Source organism: Callospermophilus lateralis, unplaced genomic scaffold, assembly GCF_048772815.1.
Source record: "Callospermophilus lateralis isolate mCalLat2 unplaced genomic scaffold, mCalLat2.hap1 Scaffold_183, whole genome shotgun sequence".
In the NCBI taxonomy this organism is placed as follows: domain Eukaryota; kingdom Metazoa; phylum Chordata; class Mammalia; order Rodentia; family Sciuridae; genus Callospermophilus; species Callospermophilus lateralis.
The window spans coordinates 2,348,441-2,355,727 of record NW_027512861.1 but is presented as its reverse complement, the minus strand read 5'-3'; the positions used below and the strand labels follow the sequence as shown (position 1 = coordinate 2,355,727).

The 7,287-nt window shown below is 60.4% G+C and overlaps 1 pseudogene; it reads right to left on the bottom strand.

Moving 5' to 3' along the window:
- Positions 1-597: 597 nt before the first annotated feature.
- On the bottom strand, positions 598-4,466 carry LOC143387958 (RING finger protein 223 pseudogene; annotated as a pseudogene).
- Positions 4,467-7,287: the final 2,821 nt, after the last annotated feature.

The following is a 7,287-nucleotide window of genomic DNA, read 5'->3' as shown; positions in this document are numbered from 1 at the left end:
TACAGGATTCCTGGGGCCATGGCAGAACCTGGGTGGGGTGGGGTGGGCAGGAGGCCCAGCCCACAAAGCTGCATGCACTTGCTCGGCAGGTGGGCTAGCTCAGGAGGGCTGAGGTCTCCCAGAGGGACCCAAGGTCTAGATCATCAGGCCACCACTGCTTGTCACCACCTCTGCTTCAGGGACCCTTGGGCCTTGGTTTCCACAGGGGTCTTGGGTCCCGTGGTTCCCTAAACAGCTCTCCTGGTGGGGCTGGGGGTTCACAACTTCCTGGGGGTAGGCAGGGATGGCCATGGTGTGAGATGGGGAAGAGAAGCCCCCTTAGAGCCACTGGGTGCTGGGCCAGGCTGAGGCTCCAACCTGCTGGGGTGCCCTGGGACTTTCCCTGTTTCCCTAGGGGAACCTCATGGTACTGGAGCTGGCCCCCTAGTCCTTGGTCCCACCCATGATCCAATGGGGAACCTGGACAGAGGCTAGGCTGGGTGGAACAGGGGGCTTTCTGGAGGGGTGGGTACTGAGTGGTGCAGGGACACAGAGTGAGAACATTTTACCAAACATGGATATAAAATATTTTATTTTAAAATGTACTATTTGCAAGCATAGAAGGGCATCTGGGCAGTTTCTGCAGTGGCCTGGGCAGAGGGCCTGCCCTGCCTCTGCTCTCTGATCCCTCCAACAGAAGGGGCCAGCCCTGCCTAGAGAGAGCCCTGGGAAGGCCCTGGTGAAATGGCCTCAAAGACAGTAAGCCGTCCATGCATTGCAGTGTGTGGAGGAGGACAGGGGTCTGGCCAGCACCTCCTGGGTCCCTTCCACCACTGTGTGACAGGGGAAGGGATAGCTTCTAGGGCCTGTAGGAGCTAATCATTCTTAGAGATTTTGGGCACCCTTTGTCCATCTCATGAGGACCCTCAGTGGGGCCCTAGGGGATAAATTTCCAGTAGCTGCTGTGCTCCTGACCCCAGCAGGTCAGAGGCCTGGCCATAGGCTGGTGACCCTAGTTGCTAGCCAGGGGCTCAAGGGAGAAGGCAGCGGCAGCAGTGCTGGAGGCGTTAGGTGGCCGGGGGTGGCAGTGCAGGTTCCCAGTCTTGAGCGCGCACTGCACGGGCCAGAGCACCATGCAGAACAGCACCAGCAGCAGGACAGAGACCAATGCCAAGCGCCGCCAGTCCCTGCAGCATGCCCAGCAGCAGGCCAGGCGGCTCCAGCGAGGGGCCAGGTCTGGGACAGGCGCAGGTGGGGTAGGTTCAGCAGGCTTGCTCAGGCCCACATCCACACACACAAAGCTGGGTGCCTCACGGCCAGGTGTGGCAGGCAGTGGGCGGCAGCACAGCTTGGTGCCCTCTAGCCACACTGGCTCCTCTCGTTGCAGGTGTGCGGGCATCTTGGCCTGCAGCTGGCGGCTGGTACGCAGTGCAGGGGCCCCAGCAGCTGGCACAGCTGTGGGCTTCCGGCAGAATGGGCAAGGCACAGCCTCACTGCCAGAGCCTGTGGGTTGGGCGGCCGCTAGCTGGGCCAGGCACTCCAGGCAGAAGACATGGGTGCAGGACAGTTCCTTTGGTGTCTTGAAGATGTTGTCATAACCTGAGAAGCAGATGGAGCACTCCAGTGGGGAGGCCACCTTCTCTGAACCAGGGGTTCCGGGTGACCTGGGTGTCGAGACTGTGGGGCTGCTCCGGCAGTGGGGTGGTACCACCGTGTGCCATACCTGCTGGCCTGTTGACATGGTGCTGGGCTGTGGAACAGAGGCTGCTGTGAGTGTCTCCTGCCCATCCTATGAGGTCAGTCTTGTCCAGCATCAGCCCCCAGATTCCAGGGAACACACTGTCCACTTGGGGGTACCTCTGAAGTTTCTGTGTCCCTGGAGCTCCTTCACCCAAGCTATCACCTACCCTCCCCTACTTGTCCCAGGGCTGGGTGTCCAGTGGGCCCCAGGCCTAGATGGCCCAGAGGGTGCTGGGGTGCATCTCATGGCTCAGTGGACACCTTTTGCCCCTGCCTCTACTTCTGATGGCAGTGGTCTGTGATGGCTCCTGCAACATCCCATCTTTTGGGGTACAGGCCCTGTGGGAAAGGCAGCTTGAGGGTGGGCAGCTCAACCAGGTGACTCAACCCGGAGCCTGCAGGATGGGGGCCCTGGGCTTGTGGGCTGCCTCTGGGCGGCTGAAGTGATGTGAAACTACATGCAGTGGGCGCCTGGGCTGGTCGGCACGTGCTGGAGTTGTAAGTGGCCAAGTAGAGTGGGGGGTCTCTGAGTCTGAGGGCAGCGGAGCCCTGTGATGGTGGGAGACTGGGAAGGCCTGAGTGAAATCCCAAGGGAGGGCTTTCCCAGCTGCACCCTGGACACTTTGGGGCCCACTTGTCTGGCTGGTGACCAGGGTCTTGTGCCAATGACCCCCCTGGCTAGGGTGAAGCAGGCTTCAGCCATCCACTCTGTGCCCTTGAATGTCAGGTCATGGCTGCCCTTTGAAGAGGAAGCAGGATGTTGAAGGGTCCAGGGCCTTCTCTTCCATGGCCATTTCTACTTCTCTGATGGGCTCAGAAGACCCCGCTGACCAGACACCTGGCCTGCCCTGCCTGCTGCCCCTCCCCAGCCACAGGGTCCTGCCTAGAGGACAGGCAAGTGACAATGCCTTTCATCTCAAAGGCTCTGGTCCCAGGACCCATGGAGCCCTGGAGGCCTCACTAGAGGTGGCCCCTTGCCTTCCTGGCCCTGATCTAGGCTCACTGGCCAGTCCTGGGGGCAGGTGGATGGTGCAGGTATTGCTAATTGTCACTGTGATCCTGTGAGTCACCTGACATCACCGTGATGTCACGAGGGCCCCAGGCTCCTGGCATGTGAAGTCACCACATCTCAGGGACAGCTGTGGCCCTGGAGAGCCTGGGAGGACCTCGGGACGCCCTCCCCCACCTTTCTCCCACAGAACCTGCTCCTTGGCACCAGGCCCCACCCTCACAGAGGCGCCTATTCAGGTGAAGGGTGAGGACAGGCTGAGCAGCCTTACCTGGCAGCGGGGGGTCAGCAGCTCCTGGGCATGATCCTCTCCACCGACCACAGAGGGGTGCTGAGCCTCTGGGCTCCCCAGCTCCAATACTGTTTGCTCCCTCTCCTCCAGTCCTGGCTTGGCCTCGGCTCCACCTGGCAGGTGTCTCTCCTGGGCCCAGTGGCCAGCAGCTGTCCTGAGGTACTGGCAAGTGTAACTGGGCTGTCAGGAGTAGAGGATGCGTGTGCTTGTCCTGGTGTGGGCCGTCTGGGACAGGTGTGAGTTCTCAAGGCATGAGCTGTGGGCAGGTGCCTTTATACTTCCAGGGTGGCTGGGGGTGTGGCTTGGGCTTCAGGATTGGCTGGCCATCCTCTTTACCTAGCAGGACAGGCATGGCCGCATGGGGATCAGCAGTTCTGGGTCTGGGGTCAGCCCAGGCCTCTGCAGCATGGAGGTCTGTCCACTCTGTTCTAGTTCCGGCTGCCCATGGCTCCTGAGTGGGCCCAAAGCAGGGGAACCCACAAACACCTCACAGTTATAGCCCAGCTTGTCACCTGCACTGCTACCTGCCTCCCCAGAAGCTCCACCCCCTCCGACCCATCCACCTGTGACTATCCTTCTCACACATGGCACTCTTCTGCCTCTGCCCAGGGTCCCACTCCAGCCCAGCCTCCCTCTGTTGGGGTCCAGGAAGTGAGGTGAGAAGTCAAGGCTAGGCAGGGCCTGAGCAGCAACTTTGAGGATGAAATCAGAGCGAGGACATTTGTGATCTGGGTGGTCACAACAGCTTGTGGGCAAGAAGCCTCCCCCCTCCCGCACCGTGTTCTGTGGGGCAGGGACCAGGGGCTGAGGGAGACCCAGGTCCAGCAGAGGATCGCAGAAGCTTTCTTGGCTTTGGCCAGTCAGCATGGGGCTCTAGTCAACCACGGGGCAAAGGCCCGGGCTAGTGTCAGTGTTCACCCAGGGCTGAGGCTAGAGTGGAGGGAGGGTGAGGGGACTGCACCAAAGCCCGATGGGCCAAGCAGTAGCCAGTGGCACAGATCACCCCCTCGCCAGCTCACCTGAGCGCCCATTGTGAGTGGAGGAGTACTGCCCACTCCACTCCAGATGACCAACCTGGATCCCTCCAATGGATGTGGCCCTCCCCACCCTTTCTGTCACGGTCAGGCTCTCCTCCCACGTCCTGAGCTTTCCCTCCTTCTGCCTAGCACAGTGGTCGATTCACCAGTGATGCTGAACTGGGATGGGGCCTACTGCTAGCAAGAACCCAGGTTCTGAGGTTGGAGCCCACACACAGGCCTGTGGAAAGGGCACCCTGTGAGAGGGGCCATGCTAGGGCAAGGGATGCCCCTGCTCCTCGGGGGCCCACCCACCTGCAGGCACCACTGACCACCTCAGTGGACTGGGCATCAGAAGCCCCTGCGGTGTTGCTCCCCAAAATCCTGGTGCTCAAGGACAAGACTCCCAGGGCCTGAGGGAAAGCTGGGGGGTGACGCCTTACCAGAGGGGAACCTGACCTCAGCGTCCCCATCTGCTCCTGGAGTGGAGAGAGATCTCAGGGCCAGGAAAGGAGGGGGCCCAGATAGGAAGCAGGGTAACAGAGAGCAGCTGTGGCCCAGGGAGGGGGTGGGGCCCAGAAGGAGGTAGTGACTAGAGAGGGACTGGCTCCCTGAGCAGGGTCGGGGGCTCCTGGGGTGCTGTGATCACCCCTGGAGCCAGTTGTGCGAGCCCAGTGACTCAGCATCACAAGCCCTCCAGGAAGTAGACTCCTGGCTGCCCTGAAACCTCCTCCCCAGGCTCCTGTGAATATTGCCACTGTGAGGTCACTGGGCTCCTCAGGGGACAGTCAGTACCCAGAGGCGAGTGTGACATTGAGGCCCAAGGAATGTACCAGGCCTTGCTGCAGAGGTGGGGCCAGAATCCCTGCCTTCCCCCACCTGGGCCTGGGGGAGTCCCACCCAGCAGTGAGGGGACTTGGCAGGCTGTGTCCAGGGCAGTGGATGGGGCACACCTGTTATCACATCATGAGTAGGCAAGCGAGTGAATGGGGTGTGTGCACCAGCACCCTAACAATGGCCGAGTGAGCATTGTGCATGCATGAAGTGTATGGGTGCGTGTGCGCACACAGGGTCTGCCTCACTCTCTCCTGTCTCCTCTCCCCGTACCCCTCACCCTGGGGGCTCCCTGGGCCAGGCCCTCACTCATCCCTCCCCACCTAATGTGGGTGGCAGATAGAGGAGCTGTCCTTGTGCAGGTGAGTCCAGGAGAGCATGGCCTTGAAGGAGCACCCTGAAGCCCATGGTTCACGGCTCTCCCACTTCCAGGGCCATGGGTGAAGCTGGTCTCCCATTTCTGACAATGCTGTACTTGGGGCCAGAGTGGAGAGGCACTCCAAGCCAGGGTGTGCCTGGTGCTGGTCATTCTGCTGACTGCCCACCCTCCCCGAGTTGCTGCACCTGAGGCTGTCTGCATGTCACAGTGGCTCTGCTGGCTCCAGGCTGGGATGCTTTCACGCAGGCCCAGGTATGGATGGAGGCAGAAGCTGGAAGGGGAAGGTAGGCTCTGGGGTGGAAGGCACACTTGGGTCTGCCCTTTGCCCCACCTTCTGGGGCTGGCAACAGGCCTGGTCCCCAACCTCTGGAAAGGAGGCAGCCTGGACAGCATTGTCCCTTTTGTACTCAGCAGTGAAACTGCAGTCCCCAAAGATCTCTTGATAGCCCCTGCTCAGAACCCCCATCTGCTGAGCCTGACTGATACACACCCCACTGAGGCTCAGAGCCCAGGCAGCCCCCAGACCCAGGCCCCATCTAACTGTGCACCCACCACCCGACATCACTCTCAGGTCCACCTGAGTCCTTGCTCAGCTGATCCTTCCCTGGTCAGCTTGGGCACCTCCCCCAGTGCTGCCCAGGGAATACTGAACGAGCAGGTAAGGGAACGAAGGGTGGGGGGCTGGACTCTAGGGAAGAATGTGCAGGGGGCTGTAGTGACCTCTGTTTCCAATTTTGGCCATGGGTGGAGGCGAGGGAGAGGTCCCAGGTCAGCAAGAGTGAGAAGGGCCTGGGCAGGGGTTGCTCAGGATGACCAGAGAGGGAGGGGGCCTTCCCTGTCTGCCACACAATGTCCCTTCCTACCTGCCATCAGAAATCATGTTGGTGGGGCTGGGGTTGTGCCTCAGTGCCTGGCACCAGGTTTGACCCACAGTACCACATAAAAATAAATTAAATAATAAAGGTATTGTGTCCATCTACAACTAAAAAATATTTTAAAAAATCACGTTGGGGTCCCTCAGTCTGGCCAAAGCACCTGTCCTGCTGCAGGTACCTCAGGATGGCATGGCCCTGGGGAGGTCCCGGGTGCAAAGAGGCACACTGGGTCAGACTCCCTCCTGTGGCTCTCGCTGCTCCTCATGTTCTGTCTCCAGGGTGGGGTCCTTTGTTCCCAGAACAAGGTGAAGTGGGGTAGGCCTACTGGGGGCCTTGTTCCCAAGCACTTCTCAGGTAGACAGACCTCAGGCTGGGCTTTCTGAGGCTGGATGGCAGCAGGTATCTGAAGACACAACCCCCAGTCCATATTCTGGGCAGAGGGGCTGGGGCAGGGCCAGGACTCTGGGCATTCCAAGTGGAAGGCACACTTGGGTCTGCCCTCCTTCTGGACAGACTCTCAGTGCCCAGGGGAGGGCCAGTAACTGCCTCGCTCCAGCTTGCCCTCTTTGGCCAGTTCTGATGCCCATCAGCAAATGCCTCCATGCCCACCAGCCTCCCAAAGCACTGTCCACCTGTGGGCTTGAGGAGGGACTGCTGCCCTGGGCTCAAGTGGCCAGGACACGGGGGTTTCCCCAAGGGCGAGTCAAGCCCATAGACTGCTATTTGTAGCCTCATCCTCAGGGTTTCTAGGGTGTGAATGAGGCCTGGCAATCCCTGCCAGGTCTCCATGGCCCTGTCTGCATGCCCCTGCCAGGCCTGGCTCTTCTCCACAACAGCCCAGAAGAGATGCCCACATCTTCCCATCTTGGGTCCCAAGGAACCTCGGGTGGCCCTCTCCAACAAGGGGATTTGGAGCAAGCTGTCTTTTGGGGGACACCCTGAGAGCTGAAGGGGTGAATTCAGGGGTGGGCCCTTGGCAGGAGCCAGGCAGTCCCTGACTTGAGGCCCCCGACTAGGAACTAGGTAGTAGCACTCCTGGATCCTGCTGTCTCCCTGTCCCCTGCATATGGCAGTGGGGTGGGTGGTACTGGCCTCGAAGGGGGTGGCAGTCACACATATTTAAAAGAACAGATGACCCTTAGGGCCCTGAGAAGGCAGGGAAG